Genomic DNA, 25,008 nt, shown 5'->3' on the forward strand with positions numbered 1-25,008 from the left:
CTATCTTTTTGCAGGATCTTCACTAAGATCAGAGCATTCAAACACAATAATAGATAGTCCTCATTTTAAACCAAAACTCATACACATTTCCACAAAAACCTTTTGAAAACTATTGTTGTTGGTCACCTTTACCAATACAATGAGGGCATAAGGCATTTTGACCAGTGTGATGATTAGAAAGCGCTACTTGAAACAAATACAATTATACATTCCAGAAGGTGCTCTTCCCCAAAAGTCCATGTGCATCTTTCAGTTTCAAGTAACTAAATCTATGTAGCAAAGAAGGCAATCTAAAAATGAAGTACATCCACCAGCTATTTATTCATCTGATTTGCTAGCTGCTGCTCGTTTCACTGAGTCATCTGTTTTCTTACTACATTTATGTGGATAAATGGTCAAGAACATATCTCCTTGGACGGCATTTTTTAGCTATCCATTTTTCAGTTCTTCCTTAGCTTAGGTACTGTTCTATGCTAACTTCATATCAGTTCATTAAGTTCTTTGGTGAATTCTAACACTGCGGTACTCTTTGAATACAAAAAGTGGTTGTCTTTAGCCAATATTTCGTTTCTAATACAATATGTAAACAATCTTCAGTTTTGGCTTTTTGAACAGTGCTGTTACAAATTGCAGCTTGTATTTCTGATTCTTTTCCCCAAATAAATCTTGGAAATAAATCAGTGTGCTATTTCCCAAACTTACATCATACAACCCTGACATTTGAAAAGTTTCAACAATGTGTCTTGGAAATATTTCCATGTCTTTTTAGTCAAAAAGTTTCATAACTTAATCCCTATATGGGCAATTTCTGACTTCTTTGCATCTTTTCCTGATTATAACTCTACCAAAAAAAGCTTTTAAGGGTCTCTGGCCTGTTTTTTTTATATCAAATAAGAGAAAGAAGCAAACATGCTCTCACACGTAAAAATGTAAATACACTCTAGAATACTTCGATCTGCCTAAGGATCTTTCTTCTTCTCTTCAGGGTCTTCTGGGAAGTTGCTGGATATCAGATAACACCAAATAGAGCTTTTTCTTCCACTTTTTCATTACTGCATTTCCCTCCTTTCCCTATTAAGCATTAAATCCTCTACTTTCAGGAACTTCTAATTCTCCCTCTTTTCAAAACTATAATTGGTATAATTTGGGAACGCTGGTTTTTGCTTTCTTTTGACTCCGTTCCGTGTTTTGCTCCTCTTACCTTTTTTCATCCAGATCTTTAGTGCCAACGTTTTTTCCTGATTTGCCTACTCATGCCCACTCTTCTGTCATTACTGTAAGGGCTTTCTCGTTCATTCCTTCCTTGGTATTTTTCTATAGAATCATCATAGCATACATTTGAAATACAAAGTAATTATTATTCTCATATTAGGCATTATTTATAAAGAAACCGAAGGACAGTGACCTGAGTATGTCACCGAAAAAGAATGACAGACCCAGGTTCAGAGGTTAGAGTTCAGACCCAGGTTCAGAGGTTAGAGTTCAGGCTCAACTCTTAGTCCAAGGCTATCCCATCTAGACTGCTGTTTCTCATTTTAGGAAAGTGTGAACATGACATTTTGAGCCCCAATTTAAATTTATTTTACCTTTATATAAATTCACAACAGTAACCTCCAACCTCATATTTAGTAAGATGTTAAATTTTTTTTTCAGGGCTTGCCATTTTGAGTAGCGTTTCCCACAGGATACTTATCTGAAGGCCTAAAAAAAAAAAAGTGAATGTGTACTGGATCAGACCTGCTTGACTCAGCAAATTTCTGCAAATTAGACAGATGATGTGCATAACCTCAAAGTATCTTTTTTAAGAAGTAGCATACCACAACCGATTATTAGTCCTCAGACATACAATCATCCTAGGCATCAAATTGCTTCCAATTTGATGGATTTTATCCTTTCACTGATCAGACTGTTCTCTTTTTTTTTTCTGGAAAAAAATAAATTCTGGAAAGATTTCTTCTGATGCTGAAGGAATCTTGAAGGCTTATCATTGGACTTTGATGGAATTAGAAGCCCACTGATTTGTTCAGAAAACCTCAGACAAGTTTAAAAATAGTACATATTTAGTTAGTAAAACTAACTGAGGAAAAGAGCATATGGTTATATTAGTTAGTGGGTTCTATGAATAGCATTCATGTATAACTCTTTTTCATTTAACAAGGAGTTGTAATTTCTGTACCTGCAGATACATTCTGAACCAGGCTTATTTTGAGCAGTATGTTTCCCCTTTTGTAGAATATAGTGTCTCATGAAACCATGGGGGAAAAAAACAGAATTGATTTATAATTTCGATCAGCTGATTCTTTAACGTATTCCTGATGTTTGATTTCCAAAAAGTTGTTAAGCTGTCTGGACAGAATACAAGTATTGATCACCTATAATTTGGGGGTTGACTTTCTTATTTTAACCAAAAAAATGTGATTCTCCCTTTTCCCTTGAGCCATTGCAAGAAAGGTACCATTGCAAGTGTAAAGGAGGACCTTTTTCAAATTAATTTTTGCTCTTTATTTGACTGTACTCAAATTGACATGTAATTTGTGTGAGGCTGTGAAATTGTGGACATTGGAAAAAACTTTCCTGCATTACTGAAAGAAATCCAGGTGGCTGGCTTCTCCCTGTCTCAGAGCTCTTTCAGCACCATTAACCCCTTTCTCCTTTTCTGAGATGTTTCGGTACCAGCGTACCTCATTTGGTTCAAGTACAAAAATTAAACGGGCTTTTTAGCTAATCTAGCTAAATGTTCTAGCTAATCACTCAGCAACTAATTTTTCTATGATCTTGGCAAAAATTTCAAGTAACAGAATCATACATTCTAGGTCATTCTTGTGGTCCCATGTTTCCAGCATAGATGAATAGCAGTGGACTTTTTCAAAGGACAGATCTGGGTTTAAATCCCATTTCCAGTACTTACAAATTAGGTAGCTTTAGGCAAGTGCGATGGTTAATTTTATGTCAACTTAACTGGGTCATGGGGCACCCATATATTTGGTTAAATACTATTCTGGATGTTTCTGGGAGAGTGTTTTTGGATGAGTTCAACATTCAAATTAATAGACTGAGTAAAGCAGATTGCCTTCTCTAGTGTGGGTGGGCCTCATCCAATCAGTTGAAGGCATGAATAGAACAAAAAGGCTGACCTTCCCCTGAATAAGAAGGAATTTCTCCTTCCTGAATTCCTTGGAGCTCAGACTTTTTTTTTTTTCCTGCTTTCAGACTTGAATAGAAACATGGTCTCTTCCTGGATCTCCAGCCTGCCAGCCTTTAAACTAGAACTATACTGTTGGCTCTCTTGGGTCTCCAGCTGACTGACTACAGATCTTGGGACTCGTCAGCCTGCATAATCATGTGAGCTAATTCCTTATAATAAATCTCTTTCCATATATAATTTATATAGGATATATATATCCTGTTGGCTCTGTTTCTCTGGAGAACTCTGACTAATACAGCAGGTTATTCATTCTTTTGCAATGAGTGATTTCATCACATGTGAAATAGGGATAATAACACCCATTTTACAAGGTTGTTGTAAGGTTTATGAGATTTAGGAGGGCAAAGCATGTTGCACAAAATAGGTGTTTATAAAACAGTAACTGTTGTTATTATAATGATTATTTTTCAGAGCACAGATTCTTTCTAATCTTAAAAAATACAGTTATAGTTAGTCCAATTTTTTTCTTCTTTCTAACTTTTTCTTCCACCTGCAGTTAACTTCTTTTTGATTTCTGACTCAGTGCTGTTTATGTTCCGATGCCATCTCTTCCAAAATTCCTGGTTGAATTTTTTTCTTATAAAATTCTTTAACTCAGCAAAGCAGCCCATGATCCACTGGTAATACGCTTTTATTTAAAACAATCAATTAATTAATTAATTTTTGGCTGCGTTGGATCTTTGTTGCTGTGCATGGGCTTTCTCTAGTTGTGACGAGCAGGGGCTACTTTTGTTGCAGTGCGTGGGCTTCTCATTGCGGTGGCTTCTCTTGTTGTGGAGCACGGGCTCTAGGCGTGCAGGCTTCAGTAGTTGTGGCACGGGGGCTCAGTAGTTGTGGCTCGTGGGCTCTGGAGAGCAGGCTCAGTAGTTGTGGCTCATGGGCTTAGTTGCTCCGCAGCATGTACCATCTTCCCTGACCAGGGCTTGAACCGGTGTCCCCTGCATTGGCAGGCGGATTCTTAACCACTGTGCCACCAGGGAAGCCCCCATTGGTAATACTTTTGATTCTCATTTTCTGGCTCCCCAGTCTCCAACTGCTTTTGACCCTATCACTCAAGATTGAGGCATCTGGCTTTACCTCTGTGTGACACACATTCCTTAGGCCTGGACAGCAAAAGAAGATGTCGTGAGAATGTGGGTCTTTCAGACTTAAAGTCAGGGTCTAGGAGTGTAGTTGGAAGAGGTATTGGGATGGGGGTCTTGGGGCCAGATGAATCATGTCAAATACTCAATGTAGTGTTTCCCGTACAAATCCTTCTGAGGTGTGCTCTTTTACTCCCTGATTTTTCCTTTTTTGCCAGTCCCTGACCACTACTCCCTTAACCCTCCAGATACACATACACTATTTTCTATTCTACCACCTTTCTCTGACTTGCCTTGCTCTGTGTGTATGTGCAGCAATATTGCCCTTACGAGTGGCGTTTGGGTAAGTACCCCTCTTCTTTCATTTCCTTGACTCTAAAGTGGTGCTAGTAACACTTACTCCTGGGATTTGGGGGAAAATTAAATAACACAATGTATACAAACTGTCTTGTATCCTGCCTAGGACACAGTAAGTATACCATAAATTGTAATCAATGCTGTTACGTGACTCAGTTAGAATAGGTTATGAGTTCCAGAGTGAGGATACAGAGGGGGAGATTAGGCCAGAAAGATGGAGGGCAGTGCAACCTTATCATATTAATGTAGGCAAGAAACTATAGTTGAAGTTACTTTTGTATGTTAAAAGTGTGTATTGTCTAAGTATATACATATTAGTAGCATATATTATATATTTTAATATATATCAATCTATATATATATTAGTATGTATTATTAGTAATATATTGGTAGTAGTATATATATTAGTAGTATATATAGATAAACAGTATATATTTTTATATATACTCTAAGTATATTATATATATTAAATATTATATATTCACTGTACTTTAAGTATATTATATATACTTAAAGACCAGACCAAGGCCAAAGATTAAGCTGTCTGGCCAGATAGAGGCAGCAGGAAAGAAGAAGTACTGGCGACGGTTTGTAGGGATCCAGGAAGTCTAGAAGGAAGCAGAGACAATCGTGGTCCAGGAATGACAGGAGCATATAACACGGGAAAAGTCCTAAAAGATGACAGGCTGGCAAGCTTGCAAAAAGACTAGATTTTAAACGTTCTCACCACACAAAATCTTTTATGTGACATGACAGAGGTGTTAGCTAATGCCATGGTGGTAATCATGGCAAAATATAAATGTATCAACTCAACACATTGTACACCTTAAACATACCAATGCTATATGTCAATTATATCTCAATTAAAAAAAGAAATCGCTATAGCCAGAGTGGGAAGGACCATGGGTGCTCAGGCATCGACTACTTGTCCTCTCCCGTGGTGGCAGCATCCACTTAACGAGGATGGCTATGGCTGAATGTTATGTGTGGGGACCAACCAGCTTTTTCTGGATCACACAGCCAAGCCGGAGAATTAGAATTTGATCCCAGCACTTTCGAACACCAGCTGCTCTGCAGAGCGAGCTTTTCATCACATCCCACATTCCTCTAACACATGTTTTCTGAGAAATCTTCAGGAAAGAGCAGATACTTGAGTTAGCTTTTGAAAGGCATTCTCAACAAAGGGCCCTGAATGGGAGAGCACGGCAAGTTCAGAGAAGTTAGGGCAGAGAGTGTTTGAGTATAGGCACAAAGCAGATGTGAAAATGGAGCCGGGGCTTTAAAAAAAAGTACAATTTGAGGTCCCTGAGCTAAGTGGAAATGCTACTCGGGAGTCCTGGAGTTACTGAGGAGATCGTTAGAAGATGTGAAGCAGGAGTGACGTGATGAGATTTGTGTTTGAACATGTAATGAATGAATTGGAAGGGAATTCAGCTGGAAACTAGTAGATCAATTAAGAAATATTTTAATGAATGATAAGAAATGTCAAGAAATCCAATGTAGGAAGTGTTTGTGATGTTGGACAGCAGGGGATAACTTTGATAGATATTAAGCACATTCAGTGTAGGTAAGTGAGGGGGGAGGGAGGAGTTGATAAATGAGACACTTGACACAGGAGGAGTGACTTCTGCTACCGAGAGATTCTCCAGGTGGCTTGAGGACCCTGCTTTATCAGGAGAGTTTTGGCAGATAATGTGCACCTTGTCGGAACTCAGGGTACTACAGAGATTTCCAGGAGGAATCCATTCATGGCATTCCTACCTTGTGAAGTACAGGGAGACACTCAGATCTTATTTAATAATGAGAGTAGATTTACCTTTGAATTGCACCTTCTCTGAATCACTGTTACATACAGAGTGTTGTTGAGCTCTAAAGCATGTTTGGTTCAAATTTATAGTTATACAACAGGTATTTTTTCCTGATACTGAATATGAGGCCTTGAAAATATTATGTTAAATAGACAGACCATTCCAGCCTATTGTGGCATGTCTGTAAGTACCTGTTCGGTTTATATATTCTGTATATACTCTTTAAGAAAACAGCACCATCTGCCATGATGCACCCAGGGCAGCTAGTTATTTCTGTAGGTGTTGAAATGGATATATATTTGTCTTTGTCTTTGTCTATGATTAAATGTTATTGAGTATTAACAAATAAAACCCTTTATGACTTTTTTCCGAAAATCGAATGCAGCATGATATAGAACTTAATACCCCTAATTGCAAACTAACAAGAGCTGCTTTTACAATTACTTCAATGTTTGTATGGTTATGACTCATGAACAAATTACTTTCATGGTTGGGTTGTGTTTATACAAGGCAGGGTGTGAATTTTAAAAATGGATCAACAAGATGGGACAGATTTAGGTGTGGACATATTTATGTAACATGTTTAAATATGGGCATAGAGAAGCAGAAAAACAAATACCTCTTTTGGCATGCTCAGTAGTTAAAGAAGATTTTGTGCACTATTGTATTAATAAACATTTATGGAGATTGAATGAAAATTGGCATCAGGTAGGGTTCTGGCAAAAAGCCCTTTAGTAGAGTCAGTTGAAAGCTAGTGACACGTTAAATCCTTAAGAAAATATGGAATAATGCCACTTGCAAATCCTTCACTTACAACAGATGGAATGCAAGCTCATTCCAAACGGCAGACTACTCAACAGTGGCAAATGAAATTAAACCAATAATGGTAGTATGAATCTGTGAAAAAAGGAAGTAGACATACAACCCAAGAAATTCAAATGGAATATTACTACTGTGTTTCACATCTGGTAATATACCTCACTCACAGGTAATGTTCTAACTTCCTTGAGTGATTGTTAAGTCATACTGTTTGTCCTGTTCTGTGCTCATAGGCCCTTTTGCAAATACAGCCCAGTTACTGTTACGCATTTAACCCAAGTCTGAGTCTGTATCCCTCAGACTTTAAGAACAGACACTATGCCCAGTGCAGTCCTTACATACAGTAGGCTCTCTGAAGGGCTGACAAGGTCTGAAATAACTCTTCCCAGAACAAGGGTTAAAAACCTGAATCTTCTCTATGGTTCTGAAAACATTCCATGTTTCTCCTAACCAACTCTGCCCATGGGTAATGCCAGCCTGCTTATAGGCAATCTCTGAGCAAGTTCAGAATTGTGCAGTAAATAGTACACGATGCATTACCATTTATATTCCAGCTAAATTGGTCTTATTAAGAGATTAACTATAGGACAAAAGATAACTGCTAGAGGCTTAAGAATTCTCTTTAAAAATGTGTCCTTAAGGAGGAGCGTAGAAAAAAGAATTATCATCTAGCTAACAAGATGTTTAGGAGGCAGTGCTGGGGGTAGACATTGTATAACAAAGGGGCTTGGACATACTACATAGATGTGTATCCTAGTAAGTGTTCCATGTATACATATAATTATTTACATGGGCTAAATCAGAGAGACGCCTGCATCGTATTCCACTTTTATTTTCTTTCTTGAGATTTTCTGTTACTAATAATTAGGAGACTACATCACATTGTTTGTCACAGGCTCAAATCTTGATTCAGGATTTCTGGGATTTCAGCTCTAGGTAGATAATCAGCAGCATCTTTGGGGAACTTTTATAGAGAACAGTTTCTTCTTCCCCGGAAATACTTGGCAAAAATTGTGATTTAATGTTCTTGCCCTGAGCTAAGTGGCATTCTCTGATCTTCCCATCATTCTTGCTCATTTCCCAGAGGCAATGATGCTTCCCTGCTTCCTTTGGCTACCTTCTCTCTAGAGGGTAGCTAATATCCATGCTCTTAGGTACAGAATCACAAGCTTTTTTCAGGGGCTAATTTGTTGCAGTAAAGTTTCTCAGAATCCTTGGAGACTGTCTAGAAGGTATACATTTTCCTGATGACTGCAGAATACTATCCAAATGATCCCTTAAAATAGCTTCACAGGTACTGCATTGCAAAGCTATTCAGACCGGAAGTGTCAAAACTCTGGTACACATACATAGTAAGAATCCTGATGGATTTTTCATATGTCCCTGCCATAAATCTGTGAGGGGTTATGGACTTTGTCTTCTGTCTGTCTTCTATCTACATATCCAGTCCTGTTCAGTCTACCTATTTAGCAATCTCTTGAGTCTTCTCTTTATATCCCAAGCACCTTTACCATAGCTGAGCCACCTGCTGTAAAAATCTCTTTTATTTCCCCACATGTACCCCTAATCCCTTCCGATCATTCTTCATACAATAGCCGAGGTAACTTTATAATAGTACAGACCTTATTTTATTCTTTTCCTAGTTCAAACCCTCCTAATGACTCCTGATTGTTCTTAAAATAAATCCGAATCCTTAATGTGGTGTCTAAGGCCCTATCTGGTCTTAGACCTGTCTACCGCAATAGCCTCATCTTTTGTAAGGCTCTCTCTTGAGCTGTGATCTCTGGCCATCTTCCGAGATTTCCCTCCTGTCTGCCTCAGGACCTTTACACATGCTCTTCCCTCTTTTGGAAATACTTTTCTACACCCTCCATCCACTCCTTTATTCAGCTAACTCCTACTAGTTCTTCACTTTTTAACTTATATATCCTTTCTTCAGGGAATCCTTCATTGACTCCGGTTCACGCCTTCTGAATAGCTAAGGTCACTAATTATACACTCTCAGCACAATGAACTTCATTAACCAATTGTCACTGACATTAATTGTTTTATGCTTATTTTCTCCTTTAGACTTTAAGCTCCAAATGAGAATAGACTGTATCGTGTTCTTGTTTATAACATTTACACCACTGTTTTCCCTATGCCTAGCTTGGAGCATTGCAACCAGTAGGTGCTCAATATATATTTATCTGTCACTTGCTAAGTGTCTCTGGAAGTGCATGCATAGCCTTTGGTTCAACAAGGTAAACTTGAACAACAACTCTAATAGTTTCTGATTATACTATTAAGATTTTGGAGCATATAAAAAATCCAATTTTTCTCTTATTTTTTGGTTTGGACAAAACTGCTCATGTTAATAGCTTGTCCCTGGGAAATTATGTCTTTTTCTTTTAATCTCATGTGATGCCTGTACAATATGTAGATGAATGTTTGGTGAATTCTTAAATGCTTAAGAAGGCTTTCCACTGCCCTAATTCTTTGTCTTCTTTAGCATCTCTAGTGATTTAGCTATTTCGTTTGGTTGTTCTCTTGGTTTAATATTAACCTCTGAATTCTAGGAGCCTGGTACCAGTGTCCTAAAGATCTGGACTGGAGGATACTTTAAATGACACATCACCATGTTCTACTCACAACTATTCCCCTTTCCCTCTGGACTATTTATCCTCTTCTGTAGGGTGATTTGCTTCTCAAGCTGCTACATTGTCTAGAAGGGTATTGGTGACCACGCTCATCAAGTCAAAAGCTGCCTTTCAGAACCAAAGTATCTAGTCATTCTTCCTGCCACAGAGCTCACTAGGTCCCATGCAATTAAAATTCAGAATTGAATTGTCTTTAATGAGTATAATATTGATGCTATCCAAATTAAATATGAGTGATAAAAAATAGACACAGATTGAAAACCATGTTTGTACTTCTTTCTTATCTAGATAAGAAAGTAGATAAGAACTACTTACTAAATGGCAATGTTTTTATAACCTCTCTTTGGGTTTGGAATGTATGTAATTTTTAAAACCATGTCATATAGTCTGAAAGGGCATCTGTTTAGGATGAAAGAAAAAACCACAGGAATCACATCTTCTCTTACACCTGATTTAAATAATATTTACTACCTGTATGTGATTATACTGATAGCAAGATACTCATGTTTGGACACACATACCAGACTGGATTTTTATAAGTAGTTACTGCTAACTGGATTGCTCCTGTGTTTCTTTCTGGACTGTATGATACAGCAGAAATTCAGGAATATGTTTTGCTTCTCTTTTCTTCTTTCAAACCTTTCTTTTTTTCTTCTTTGAAACCTCCATCTTTCAGAGGTTTCAAATTAACAAAGGTTAATAATGAGAATAATTTCTTTATGTATTAACATATATGTCCTAATTTAGAATGATATAAAGATAAACACATTTTATGATTTTTTTATTCTAGATTTCATTTAATTTTCAGCCTTTAAACCTATGAATGTTGAAAACTGTGCTTGGGCATAGATTTTGTGCCTCTTCATGAAAAAATGTGATCTCTGGGCGAAGTTCGATAATGATTTATTTCTCTGGCTTATACCCAAAACATTTTCCTTCAGTTATTTATTTTATTTTTAATTTAATTCTTCAAGTCATACATAAATATGTTCTCAATGCACAAGATGTAAACAATGCAAATAAAGTAGAAGTCCCTCTTTGTAACCCCACGTCAATCTCCTAATCTCATTCCCTTTCCCAGCAGTGACCATGACTAAATGTTTGATATGTGTGTTTGTTAAACTTTAAAATTTATTTCATGCATATATATATATGCTAATACATAGGTTAAATTTATCATAAAAATATATCATGACCTAAATCAAATTACTCTTTTGCTTAAAAATCTCCCGTGGCTTCTTACTTTACTTCATACCTTATTTTACCATGGACCTCACCCTGGCCTCCACGGCCCTTCACGATCTGATCCTTGCTTGCTTCTCTAACTCATTTCCTACACTATCCCATTTCTTTACCAAGGTCCAAGAACACTGGGTCATTCCATCTCTTTAATACATTCTGTCTTGTTAATACCCTGCATGTTCCTCCCTTACAGTATGTTCCTGAGCACTTTTCTTTACCTGGAAGAGTCCACACCCAACATTTACATGGCTAGTACTGCCTCATCATTCAAATCTCGGCTCAAATACCGTTTCCTAAGAGAAGTCTTTTCTCAGAGGCTATTCTGGTCATTTTGTCTCCTGCTAGGTACTCTCGAGCTAACTATTCCGTTTGAGTATTCACAGCACTTACTACTCAGAATTTTGTAATGGAGACAAACAAAACAAACCGTGATTGTTATCTGCTTTCTGTACTAGAATAGAAGCTTCATGAGGGCAGGGTCTTTGGCTTGTTCATCTATTTATATCTCCCATGCCTACAATGGCACCTGACACATAATAACTGATTGTTGAGCAATGAGGACTAGAGAGCAAAGAAAGTCCTGTCACGTCATGGTTCGTACCATGATGGAGGTGCAAGTTCTATTTATAGTTGTGGGTAACGAGTAAGTTACTTAACTTCTTTTGAGTATTCTCATGTTTACAATACTTATGATAACAATAGAATCAGCTTCGTCAAGTTGTTGTCAGACTGTTAACTGGGATAATGCGAGCAAAGTGACCGGCCTTGAACCTGGCATATAGTATGTGCTCAGTGGTCGTTAAAAGGGGAGTGACGGGGGACACAGGTATATGTATAACTGATTCACTTTGTTATAAAGCAGAAACTAACACACCACTGTAAAGCAATTATACTCCAATAAAGATGTTGAAAAAAAAAGAATAAAATGAGGTATTTAATTCTTTTTTTTTTTTTTTTTTAAAAAGGGGAGTGACGTTAGCATCATGGCTGGAAAATGTCCCTCTTTTGTGCCCCACCCCCAACCCCAGAAACAATTTGGCATCTATCCATGGAAAAAAAAAAGTGCCTTGGTTGGAGCTGTGGGATTCAGCACCAAACACAAAGCGACCTGGCAGGAGTCTCAGCCACCCACGTGTCAGATGATAGGCATATAGACCTCAGTCCCAGCTGTGGACACTGCAGTGGCTCCAGCCCTTCTTGGCTGTGGTCTTGAAGCCCCTGGAAAACACTGTCTTAGCCAATCACTCGCGGATGAGAAAGCCTTCATGGAAGTCCAGCTTTAAAGTAGAGAATTTCCAGCATAATACTGGAGCAAAATATAGGAGTTTAGGTGAAGTGGAGAGGGTAAGAGGAACAGTTTGGCTTTATCCGTGTCATTTCTGCCTCGAGGTGGCATGGCTTAGGGCAAAGAGAAATCTTTTTGGCCCTAATAAATAAAGTCAGGATGAAAGAGAAATTATTGCAATTGATGATCACAGAAATACAAAGCATTCTAAGAGGATACTAGGAACAATTATACACAAACAAATGGGATAACCTAGAAGAAATGGATAATTTCCTAGAAATATATGACCACCAAGACTGAATCATAAAGAAATAGAAAATCTGAACAAATTAATTACTAGTAAGAAAGTTGAATCAGTAATCAAAAATATCCCAACAAATAAAAGCTTCAGGACCAGATGCCTTTCCTGGTAAATTCTACGAAATATTTGAAGAAAAATTAATGCAGTAACTTCTCAGACTCTTCCAAAAGTTGAAGAGGAGGGAACACTTCCAAACTCATTTTACGAGGCCAGCATTACTCCAAGACAAAGCCAGATAAGGACACTATGAGGAAAGAAAACTACAGACCAATATCTCTGATGAATATAGATAGAAAAATTCTCAATAAAATATTAGCAAACAGAATTCAACAGTACATTAAAAGCATCATACACTATGATCAAGTGGGTTTTATCCCTGGAATATAAGGATGGTTCAACATATGCAAATCAATAAATGTGATTCACCACATTAATAGAATGAAAGATAAAAATCATATGATCATCTCAATAGATGCTGAAAAAGCATCTGACAAAACACAACATCTTTCTATGACAAAAGCTCTGAACAAATTGGGTATAGAAGGAATGTACCTCAACATAATAAAGACCATTACAGTAAGCCCACAGCTAACATCTCACTCAACAGTGAATGTTTGAAATCTTTTCCTCTAAGATCAGGAAAAGATAAGGGTGCCCACTCCCACCACTACTATTCGACGTCTTACTAGAAGTCCTAGCTAGGCGGGAAAAAGAAATAAAAGTCATCCAAATTTGAAAGGAAGAAGTATAAATGTCTTTGCAGATATGATCATACATATAGACTATCCTAAAAACTCCACCAAAAAACTGTTAGAACTCATCAACAAACTCAGTAAAGATTCAGGATACAAAATCAACATGCAGAATCAGTTGCATTTCTATGCACTAACAACAAAATCTCTGATAAATAAAGAAAACAATCCCACTCAAATATAGTATCAAAAAATAAAATACTTAGGAATAAATTTAACTAAGGAAGTGAAAGACCTCTACACTGAAAACTATAAGATTTTGATGAAAGAAGTTGAAAAGACACAAACAAATGGAAAAATATCCTGTGTTCATGAACAGGAAGAATTAATACTATTAAAATGTTCATACTTCCCAAAGTGATCTATAAATTCAGTGCAATGCCCTTCAAAGTTCCAATGGCATTTTTCACAGAAATAGAACAAACAATGTTAAATTTTGTATGGAACCATAAAAGACCCCACATAGCCAAAGGAATCCTGAGAAAGAAGAACAAAACTGGAGACATCACACTTCCTGATTTCAAACTATACTATCAAGCTATATTAATCAAAGTAGTATGGTACTGGCATAAAAACAGACATGTAGATCAATGGAACAGAATTGAGAGCCCAGGTATAAACCTTCCCATATAAGGTTAACTAATACTGGGAAACAAGAATACTCAATGGAAACAAGAATACTCAATGGGGAAAGTCTGGTTTCTTCAATAAACAGTGTAGGAAAAACTGGATAATTATATGTAGAAGAATAAAAATGAATTCCTATCTTAACACCAATCACAAAAATAAACTCAAATGAATTAAAGAAGAGACCTGAAACCATAACACTCCTAGAAGAAAGCACAGAGAAAAAACTCCTTGACTTTGGTCTTAGGAACAACTTCCTGGATATAACACAAAAAGCACAAGTGACCAAAGCAAAAATAAATAAGTGGGACTACATCAAACTAAAAAAAAGCTCCTGCACAGCAAAAGAAGCAATCAACAAAATGAAAAGGCAACCTACAAAATGGAAGAAAATAATGACAAATCATGTATCTGATGAGTTAATATCCACAATATATAAGGAACTAATACAACTCAATAGCAAACCACAAACAAATAGTCTTATTAAAAAATGGATAGAGGGACTAAACAGACATTTTTCCAAAGAAGACCTCCAAATGGCCAAGAGCTACATGAAAAAATGCTCAAATTTACTAATTATCAGGGAAATGCAAATTAAAACCACAATGAGATATCACTTCATACCTGTTACAATGGCTGTCATCAAAAGTACAAGAGATAACAAGTGTAGGTAAGAATGTGGAAAAACAAGAGCCTTTGTTCACTTTTGGTGGGAATATAAATTGGTACCATATGATTCAGCAATCTTACTTCTGGGTATATTTTCCAAGGAAAGGTTATAAGAAACTGAAGAGATATCTGTACTCCAGGTTCACTGTAATATTATTCACAACAGCCAAGATATGGAAATAACCTATGTATCTGCCTGTAGATGAATGAATAAAGAAGAAGTGGTATATATACACAATGGAATATTATTCAACCATTTGTGACAACATGGATGGACCTTGAGGGCACTATGCTAAGTGAAATAAGTGAGACAGAGGAAGACAAATACTGCATGGTATCATTTATTTGTGGAATCTAAAAAAAACTAAACTCATAGATACTGAGGGTAGAATAGTGATTGCCAGGGGTTGGGGTTGGAGAAAATGGGGAGATAGTGGTCAAAGGGTATAAACTTCCAGTTATACGAAGAATACGTTCTGGAGATCTAATGTATTCCATGGTGGAAATAGTTAACAATAATGTATTATATACTTGAAAGTTGCTAAGAGAGTAGATCTTAAATGTTTTCACCACAGAAAAGCAATGGTCATTATGTGAGGTAATGGAATTATTAACTAACCCTACTGTGGTAGTCATTTCACAATATAGAAGTGTATGAAGTCAACGCATTGTAGACCTTAAACTTAAACAATGTTATATGTCAATTATATCTCTATAAACCTGGGAAGAAAATGACAGCTAAAATTTGGTGTCAACTCCTAAGTGGTATTTGAGACCTCTCATTTTTTTCTTTACTGTTCTAACTGGGTGTTTCTTCCTAGGGAGGGAAAAAAAAAGAGCTGGTTTTGTTTTCTTTTTTTTTTTTAATTTAAGAAATGTGATAGGGTAGGAAGGCAAAGATAAACTATTGATACATTGGAAACCCATCTCCCTCTGCCCGTGGATGGATCTACCTCCTCTCTTGCACTTTTTAAAAAAATTGATGAGTCTTTAAATTCTATAGTGCTTGCTCTATATCTCTTGCACTTTTTTGAAGCAATTCAAGTATGAATATAGGAGGGGGATCAGGAAAGAGAACACACTAAAATTCCCTCTTTTATTAACCATATGGTTAAATGTGTACTGTTAGTGGAATTCAGTAACTCTACACAGTTTAGTCTACCCTCAGTGGGCAATTAGCCATATTATAAGCAGCAAACCTGCGATGGAGACAAAAAGATAGTCAGTTTGTTAGTTCAGGACTAATGTTTGCCTATTTCTAGTACACAGGATTTAAGTTTATCTGAAATTATAGACAAACCTTTCCTACCAGCCAAATAATCCTCGGTTGTTTACAAACAATTGCAATTTGGAGTCCTACTTTATTTGCTCACGAAGACAAACAGGAAGGGGAAGAAGTGAAATTCTTAAGACTCGGCAATATAAACAATTGACCGATGAAGGGACACAGACTATTCTAGCCAGGTTCTCCCCGGTCCTCTTACCCTTTCATTCTCTTATTTTCTTGGAATTAAACCAGAATGACATTGATCTGGTTAGCAGGAATTTCTCTTGTTTAAAGATTATTTCAAACAAGGATGGGGAACGATACAAAATGTTTTCCTTGTGTAAAGGCATAAACTGAAAATATCCAAGTCTCAGTCCCCACTTCAGCTGTCAGTAACAACCCCTGATGGAGAAGGCTTTAATCTGGGAAGTTATAAGGACAAGATTAGCTGGGAATGTTTGACCTTACAATTCGGAAAAAGAAATCTACTATATAATGAACTACAGCACCTCCAGATTAGAGAAACTATAAGCAACATGTAGTAGATTCTCCTGTTAATTCTTATTTTTCTCTTAACTAAAGAGTCAGTGAAATCCTTAGCTTGACCTATCATCAGGGGATTTGCTGCTTGTATCTAATTTTAGATTTCTCCTCTTGCTTTGTCTAAGCTCTGCTGATTCCCTTCTCTGTGTGCCTCGGCCTTTCAGTGGCATATTTCCTTTCATAAGCACCTTGCCACGGGTTCTTAGGTAGAGTCTGGAGTGGAGCCAGATGCACAGGATCTGATCCCAGCCATGCCACTTCCTGTGTGGATTTTCATATTAAGTCATGTAACCTCACAGTGCCTTGCTTTTCTCCTTCTAAATGAGACTTATCTGGCAATTTCATGGGGTTGATGTATAGTTCAGCTGTTATCTTTATTTCTAGTGGAAGGTTTGGTTTAGTTTCATCTGCATTTGTTCAGATTTCACTTTAACAAGTTTTTGCAATGGCATTCTTTTTTTTTGGTGAGGATACAGATGTCTTATTAAATCAGACATTAAAGACATTTGCAAAAATGAAGAATAATATCACTCTTCTCACTATTTTTCTGTTTTAGAAAACAATTATTTTTCATAAAAATGTTATTTGTGTTAACATGCAATAGATTATATTTTTATATAAATACATAAATATTTTCTAAATTTATCAGTTTTAATTTCTGATATGTAGTAGATAATAATAGATATAACTCACATATACCAAAGCTCCTCAGGGTCCTGAATACTTTTTAAGAGTGTAAAGTCCCTGAGAGGAATAGTGTGAGAACCACTGCTCTAAGATTAGTCAGGAGAATGAAAGAGAAGAGTCCTTGCCCTCATTCTAGTTGGAGTATGCAGGTGAACAAATGGATAAACATGACTTCAGATTGTACAAGGCTCTAAAATAAATGAGGTGATGTGATACCTCATCGGTAGAAGTGCTTTCAATACTAAGCTCAGGGAAGGCTTCTCTGAGAAAGTTATAATTTGGCCTGAGACTTAAAGAATGAGTAAAAGTGACCAACTAAAGAGCCAGAGGAAGAGCATTTCAGGTAGCAGGAGAAAGAATTACATTAATCTGAGACACAAAAGGTGTGCATGTTTGAGAGCCAGAGATGAATGGGGCCAGTGGGACTGGAGTGGAGTGGTCGTCAGAGAAAGCAGTGCTAAAGGTTGCAGAACTAGACAGAGGAGAAGGACCTTGGTGGCCACCATTTGGATTAAAACGAAGTCCAGTGGGAAGCCACTAAAGGATGAAATAAGGGACTGTGTAATGTGATGAAGATGTTAGAAGGTGACTGGCTGCTGTGTGGAGGCTGGATTGCTGGGTAGTAAGAATTGAGGCGGGGAGACCAGTTAGACAGGCAAGACTGGCACAGAAAATGGCAAGTGGCTAAGCCAAGTGGTGGCCATGGGGATTGAGAAAAAGTGAAAGATGCCCGATATACTTTGGAAGTAACAATAGGATCTGCTGATGGAATGGATGTGGGGAATGAAAAAAGGGAAGAATCAAAGTTGATTCCTAGGTCTTTGAGTAGAGCAACCAAGTGATGACAGAGTGCATTTGCTGAGATGACCCATCACTGTATAATCACCACACATTGCCACACCTTCAGCCCCCTTGCACCTCTGCATCAAACTCGCCTGGTAAAAATCTCAAACCTGGTCCAATATAAATCGCCACTGACTCTTCATTTGCCCCTGTGCAATGAAACATGATGGAGAAAAAAAAGCACACGCACAAGCTGACTGATCTCACTTTAGGACCTCAAACTTCAAGTGCACCTTTGTCCTGCCATGCAATCCTACTATAATTTCCTAGGTAATTCACCTTCCTGCTCTCCTAGGTAACTATTTTGTATCTTCTTCTCTCTCCTTTAACCTGCAGTACCTCTCCACTCTCCATTTCTCAGCTGATAATGACCTTGCTTTCTATTTCAATGAAAAATGAGCTTCCACACCTCTGGCTACATCTGCCAACCTACTTAAAATGGACCCTTCTGCCCTTCCTCCAACTGCAATGGATAAAATGTCTGATCTTCCACCTATGACCGCAGTCTCCACTTGAACTCTGGATCCCCCCTTCCTTGCCTAATTGTGAACATTGCTCCAAAGGTAACATGTGTCTTTCCGGAGATATCAGCCAGCATCTGCAGCACTCTTGTTAAGCTTTCACTCCCTCCATTACACTGTAATTATCCTTGTCAAGGTCATCAATAACTTCCACATTGTTTTTAAAAATTTTTATTTATTTTAATTAAAAATTAAAAAAAAATTTTAATACAATTTTTAAGGGTTACTTTTCATTTACAGTTATTATAAAATGTTGGCCATATTCCCCATGTTATACAATACATCCTTGAGCCTATCTCACACCCAGTAGTTTGTATCTCCCACTCCCCCATCCCTGTGTTGCCCCTCTCCCCCACCCCAGTGGGTCTGCTTCTTTTTTGTTATATTCACTAGTTTGATTTCAACAGTATTCTTTTTTTATTTTTATTGGAGTACAGTTGCTTTACAATGTGTGTTAGCTTCTACTGCACAGCAAAATGAATCAGCCATACATATACATGTATCCCCTTCATGTAGGACACTACAGTGCATTAAGTAGTGTTCCCTGTGCCGTACAGTATGTTCCCACCAGTTGTCTGTTTTATACATAGTATCAGTAGTGTATATGTGTGAATCCCAATCTTCCAATTCCTCCTACCCCACCCCTTTTCCCCTTGGTATCCATATATTTGTTCTCTATGTCTGTGTCTCTATTTCTGCTTGGCAGTTAAGGTCATCTATACCATTTTTCTAGATTCCACATATATGCATTAATATATGAAATTTGTTTTTCTCTTTCTGACTTACTTCACTCTGTATGACACTCTCTAGGTGCAAACACGTCTCTGCAAATGACCTAATTTCATTGCTTTTTATGGCTGAGTAATATTCCATTGTATATATGTACTATATCTTCTTTTTGCATTCTTCTGTTTATGGACATTTAGGTTGCTTCCATGTCCTGGCTATTGTAAATAGTGCTGCTGTGAACATTGGGGTGCATGTGTCTTTTTGAATTATGGTTTTCTCTGGGTCAACAGTATTCTTTTTAAAATTTAATTAATTAATTAATTAATTTTTGGCTGCGTTGGGTCTTCGTTGCTGTGCGCAGGCTTTCTCTAGTGGCAGTGAGTGGGCGCTACTCTTTGTTGTGGTGTGCAGCCCTCTCCTTGTGGTGGCTTCTCTTGTTGTGGAGCATTGGCTTTGGTGCGCGGGCTTCAGTAGTTGTGGCGCACAGGCTTAGTTGCTCCACAGCATATGGGGTCTTCCTGGACCAGGGCTCGAACCCGTGTCCCCTGCATTGGCAGGCAGATTCTTAACCACTGCGCCACCAGGGAAGGTCTCAACAGTATTCTTGAAGAGGCTGTTTTTAGCATTATATTCTGACAACTGCCTGTACTAATTGTTTGTTGCTCAAGAAACAGTTTGTATAATGGACATTATTGTTGTTGTTTTATTATTATTTTCTGTTCAACAACTCTTTCCCCTTAACTTTTAAATAGCATCTGGTTTCCTTTTGGGGAATTCTCTCACCACCTTTAGGTAGTTTGTCAGTCTTGAAGGTGCTTACTTCTCCCCCTCAAACCTAATTGGGCACTCCTGGAATTCTGATAATTTAAGTAGTGGGCAGAGTGACAAATGAACTAAAGATGGTTGAACCTATTCACTCCAGCTGTAGTGCACCTGGATGAACTTCTCAAGTAACTCCTTCTAACTTAGACTCTCTAAAAGACATCTGATTGCTACCCGAGTTTTTCTGGTAGTCCTGAGAATTCCCCCTACATCCATCCGATGCATTATCTTTTTATATACTTAAGCTGGCCAGAGTAAATTTCTTTTACACAAAGTTGATGACTCTTCTCTCTGATACAGATTCCTTCTCTCTGTGTTAGTGCTGCAACTCTGCTTTCTACCCACATGTTCTGTGCCCACCCCAGTGTTTTGCTCTGTTGTATTCTGTGTACTCTGGCCAGCTGCTACTGTGTTCTTTCCCGCTGCAGCCATTGCAAGCATGTTTTATTCTACTGCATTTGGTAGAAAGAATCATTTCTTGATTAGTATCTGAGTTGAAAATGGTTTCTCAGTTGAGCAAAATTACCAGAGGTGTACTAGACTTGTTTTAATGGCCTGCTGTTTCCTCAGCCCTTCCAAAGCAACCTGCTGAGGTCCTTGTTCACTAATGAATGGGCGTGTTACACTCATGTATCATGTGACCACACCATCTGGCTGATACTTACTGGGCCATGGATGTGCATGTACCCCCAAGGCAGCAAGTCCATGTTTCAGCAAGGCAGAAACTTATGACTTGCATACTCTGGCTCAAAAAAATGTGAAGAAAGCCAATCAGATCCATCTCTTAAGAATTTAGAATTGGGAAGCAGACCTGCCTAAAGCAGTTAACCTTAGGGACATACATCAAAATGATGGATGAAGAGTTGCTAGTGTATACAGGGGGCTGAAATACTCACTTGGAGGCATGTACAAGCTGAAGCAGGAAAGGACCCCTGAAAGAGAGGCAGCTGAATGAAGCGGTCTTGCAGAAAAAAGCAGAAATGCGTGAAAATGTGATCTCTGAGGGGGAAACAGGTTTGGTTTCTGATGGCTGTCCTGGTCTAGTTCCTGTGAGGCTAGCTGTATAGTACTACCTCTCTCAAATTTATGAGATCTTTATATATCCTTCAAATATTATATCCTGTCATGTTTTTCCTATGATTTGTGAAGCCACAGTTTCCTGATTAAAGCAGATATTATAACATCATAATTATATTATATTATATCATCAATAATTATATCATCATATTATAACATCAATAATTCTCCTCTTTGGGAGTAGCAGGTCAGAATATTTCTGTTAAGTCACTTTATAGTCATTATGTGTGAGCTACAATAACATGGGAATTTTCCTGTTATTCTTGTAGCTTTTTATTAAATTATTGGCTTTATGTATGCCATCCCTCTTCCTAGATGGCCTTTTCATCTTACGGTCAAGCTAGTAGTGATCTGTACCCACTATACCACTAGGCACTGGTAGCTATAGTCAGTGTAGCCCACCAATTCTGTGTGACTCAGTCAAGAACACCATGGTTCAATTAGATATTTAAAGCTCTTCCATTTTTCCTTTTAGAGGAAAAGATAAATTTGAGTTTTTAATGGAAGTGGGACAGTTGCTTCATTCAAATGCTAACTACCTTCCCCCTTTGGAAATGCTAATCCCTTTGAAAAACACTGTGGAAAATCTTTTAGGAGTTTCTTGGAATCATGCAGTTACAATAGCACAATGACCTTTACAAACTCGAGCTACTGAAGTAGTATTGTGCGGTGGCCAGCACCATGCGTCTGGAGTCATATTTGGTTTGACCTTAGTCTTTACAACTTATTAGTTGTTGCTTTGGTTAAGTGCCTTAATTTCTCTGATCTGCATATTTAAAATGGTGACAATGATAGTACCTATGTGTAATTGCTAGGGTGTAGGGTAATCTACTATAATAACAAAACCTCCAACTACAGTGGATTTGTAAATATAGGAATTTATTTCCAACTCACACAATAGTCCAAAGGCAGGGGAACATTTAGAGCAGGAAAGTGGCCCTATAATTCTCATATATAGCTACTCCTTGTGGGTTCAAGGTGGCTACTATAATTTTCATTATCTCCAGTTAGCAGAAAGGTGAAAAGGATGAAAGGATCCTGTGACAGCTGTTATACAGGAATACCTGGGAATTGAACATACATTACTTCCTTACTTGTTGCTGAAAGGTCACCCTTAGTTCTCAGGGATGTTGCAAAATATGTTCTTTGGGTGAGAAACCACGTGCCCAGCTTCAAGACTGGGGAAGATGAGAAGAATGGCTCATAAGGTCATTTAGCTTTCTGCCAAACCTACTCTATTTTCTGAGTGTTAACTCTGTGCAAATAATTTAGTTATACGAACTTATTTAAACCTCACAAAGTTCATATAACTAAATTATTTGCATAGAGTTAACACTCAGAAAATAGAATAACAAATTATGTAGATTCCCAGTTACACGTCATTTCATTTCCAAAAGCATTTGAGTTATTTCTTTGGGAGGAAAACAGAAGTTTTCTGTAAAGAAATCATAAACACAGTATAGCCCAGTATCTAATCCAGGATTACATTTGTAAAAAATCCCGATAGGTAGGTAGCTTTCATACTTTTCTTTTTGAGTAGTGATGCTTTTTTTTTTTAAACATCTTTATTGGAGTATAATTGCTTTACAATGGTGTGTTAGTTTCTGCTGTATAACAAAGTGAATCAGCTATACACATACATATATCCCCATATCCCCTCCCTCTTGCGTATCCCTCCCACCCTCCCTATCCCACCCCTCTAGGTGGTCACAAAGCATGGAGCTGATCTCCCTGTGCTATGCGGCTGCTTCCCACTATCTATTTTACATTTGGTAGTATATATTAGTCCATGCCACTCTCTCACTTCGTCCCAGCTTAGTTGCAGTATTCAGAATTTATTTTTTCTTTCTTTTTTTTTTTTTTTTTTTGGTACGCGGGCCTCTCACTGTTGTGGCCTCTCCTGTTGCGGAGAACAGGCTCCGGACGTGCAGGCTCAGCGGCCATGGCTCACGGGCCCAGCCGCCCCGCGGCATGTGGGATCCTCCCGGACCGGGGCACAAACCCGCGTCCCCTGCATCGGCAGGCGGACTCTCAACCACTGCGCCACCAGGGAAGCCCTATTTTTTCTTTGATTTAGAGTTATTGGGAGTTTTTAATTTAAAAAAAATTATTTTGTGAGTGAAGCAATATTTTTTTAAAAATCAGACTTTTGTTGTAAAGTTCTGATTTTAATGAATTTAGTGACCTTAAGTTTTCTTTTTAGGCAACAGTGGTACAATGGTGGAGAAAGTTGTCAAAGTGTCTCCTCATTTTTGGCTGGATGTGATAAATCTTTTTGCTCATAGCACACACATACCTACTTACTTCACCTCCAAGTTACTTTTTTGGGGACTTTTTTTAATCAGCAGTAACATATCCTGATGATTTCAAGTCTGTAAGGAAATGGATAATACTCTCTTTAAAAAAAAATTAGGTAGCTCATCTCAGATCATTCTAATTACTGCAGCAGCTTCTTAAAATTCTTCTATGCCATAGGGCTTCCCTGGTGGCGCAGTGGTTAAGAATCCGCCTGCCATTGTAGGGTACACAGGTTCGAGCCCTGGTCCGGGAAGATCCCACATGCCATGGAGCAACTAAGCCCGTGCGCCACAACTACTGAGCCTAGGCTCTAGAGCCCGCGAGCCACAACTACTGAGCCCGCGTGGTACAACTACTGAAGCCCACGCGCCTAGAGCCCGTGCTCCACAACAAGAGAAGCCACCACAATGAGAAGCCCGCGCACCACAACAAAGACCCCATGCAGCCAAAAATAAATAAATAAATAAATAAAATAAACAAAAATTCCTCTATGCCATAATTATCTGTATAAATGTGAACCTTTTGTAACCATTCCTTTGCTTTTTATTCTCATTTGCTTCACGAGTACTTGGCATATTGTTTTCAAAGATAGCTACAATTTCTCCCATCCCATCAGCCCCATAGTGATATGACTTTATCACTCTTATTATTTATTTAGTTAGTTTTAAATTTTTGGCTGTGTTGGGTCTTCGTTTCTGTGCGAGGGCTTTCTCCAGTTGTGGCGAGCGGGGGCTGCTCTTCATCGCGGTGCGCGGGCCTCTCACTATCGTGGCCTCGCTCGTTGCGGAGCACAGGCTCCAGACACGCAGGCTCAGCGGTTGTGGCTCACGGGCCCAGTTGCTCTGCAGCATGTGGGATCTTCCCAGACCAGGGCTCGAACCCGTGTCCCCTGCATTAGCAGGCAGATTCTCAACCACTGTGCCACCAGGGAAGCCCCTATCACTCTCATTATTAAGAGATGAAGTCTCTTTCCCCTCCCTTTGGTCTGTGCTGGTCCTGAGATCTACTGTGACCAACGGTGTGCAACAGATGTGACATTGCGTGACTTCTGGCTCTAAGTTTTAAGAGGTCTTGAGGTTTCCATTTTCACCCTTGGAGAGATGTTCAACCTAGACTACCAACTAATAAGAGCAGACCAAGATAACCAAGTGTAGATAAAGGTTACATGGAGGACTGCTTTCAGCATGAGAGCCCCAAATATGTATGTGCCATCGTGGATCCTCCAGCCCCAGTCAAGCCACCCCAGCCAGCACTGTATGGAGTAAGAACCAAGCTGTCTCCTGTGACTCTTGCTCAAGTTCCTGACCCACAGAATGGTGAGCAATACAATGGTTGCTGATTTCAGCCACTGAGTTTTGGAGTGGATTGTTATGCAGCAAAAGATTACTGGAACTGTCTTTTCTTCCTCTTGTCATTACATTGTTTTTCAGGACAG

The 25,008-nt window shown here is 38.3% G+C and overlaps 1 long non-coding RNA gene across 2 annotated transcripts in view; it reads left to right on the forward strand.

Moving 5' to 3' along the window:
• Window positions 1-3,213: 3,213 nt before the first annotated feature.
• LOC101323486 (uncharacterized) overlaps window positions 3,214-25,008 on the forward strand; it is a 218,641-nt gene continuing 196,846 nt past the window's right edge. For both annotated transcript variants that reach the window (XR_002173464.3, XR_002173462.3), the window contains exon 1: window positions 3,214-3,342. This is a non-coding gene — a long non-coding RNA (uncharacterized lncRNA). The remainder of the gene's footprint in view (window positions 3,343-25,008) is intronic.

Source organism: Tursiops truncatus, chromosome 18, assembly GCF_011762595.2.
Source record: "Tursiops truncatus isolate mTurTru1 chromosome 18, mTurTru1.mat.Y, whole genome shotgun sequence".
Classification (NCBI taxonomy): domain Eukaryota; kingdom Metazoa; phylum Chordata; class Mammalia; order Artiodactyla; family Delphinidae; genus Tursiops; species Tursiops truncatus.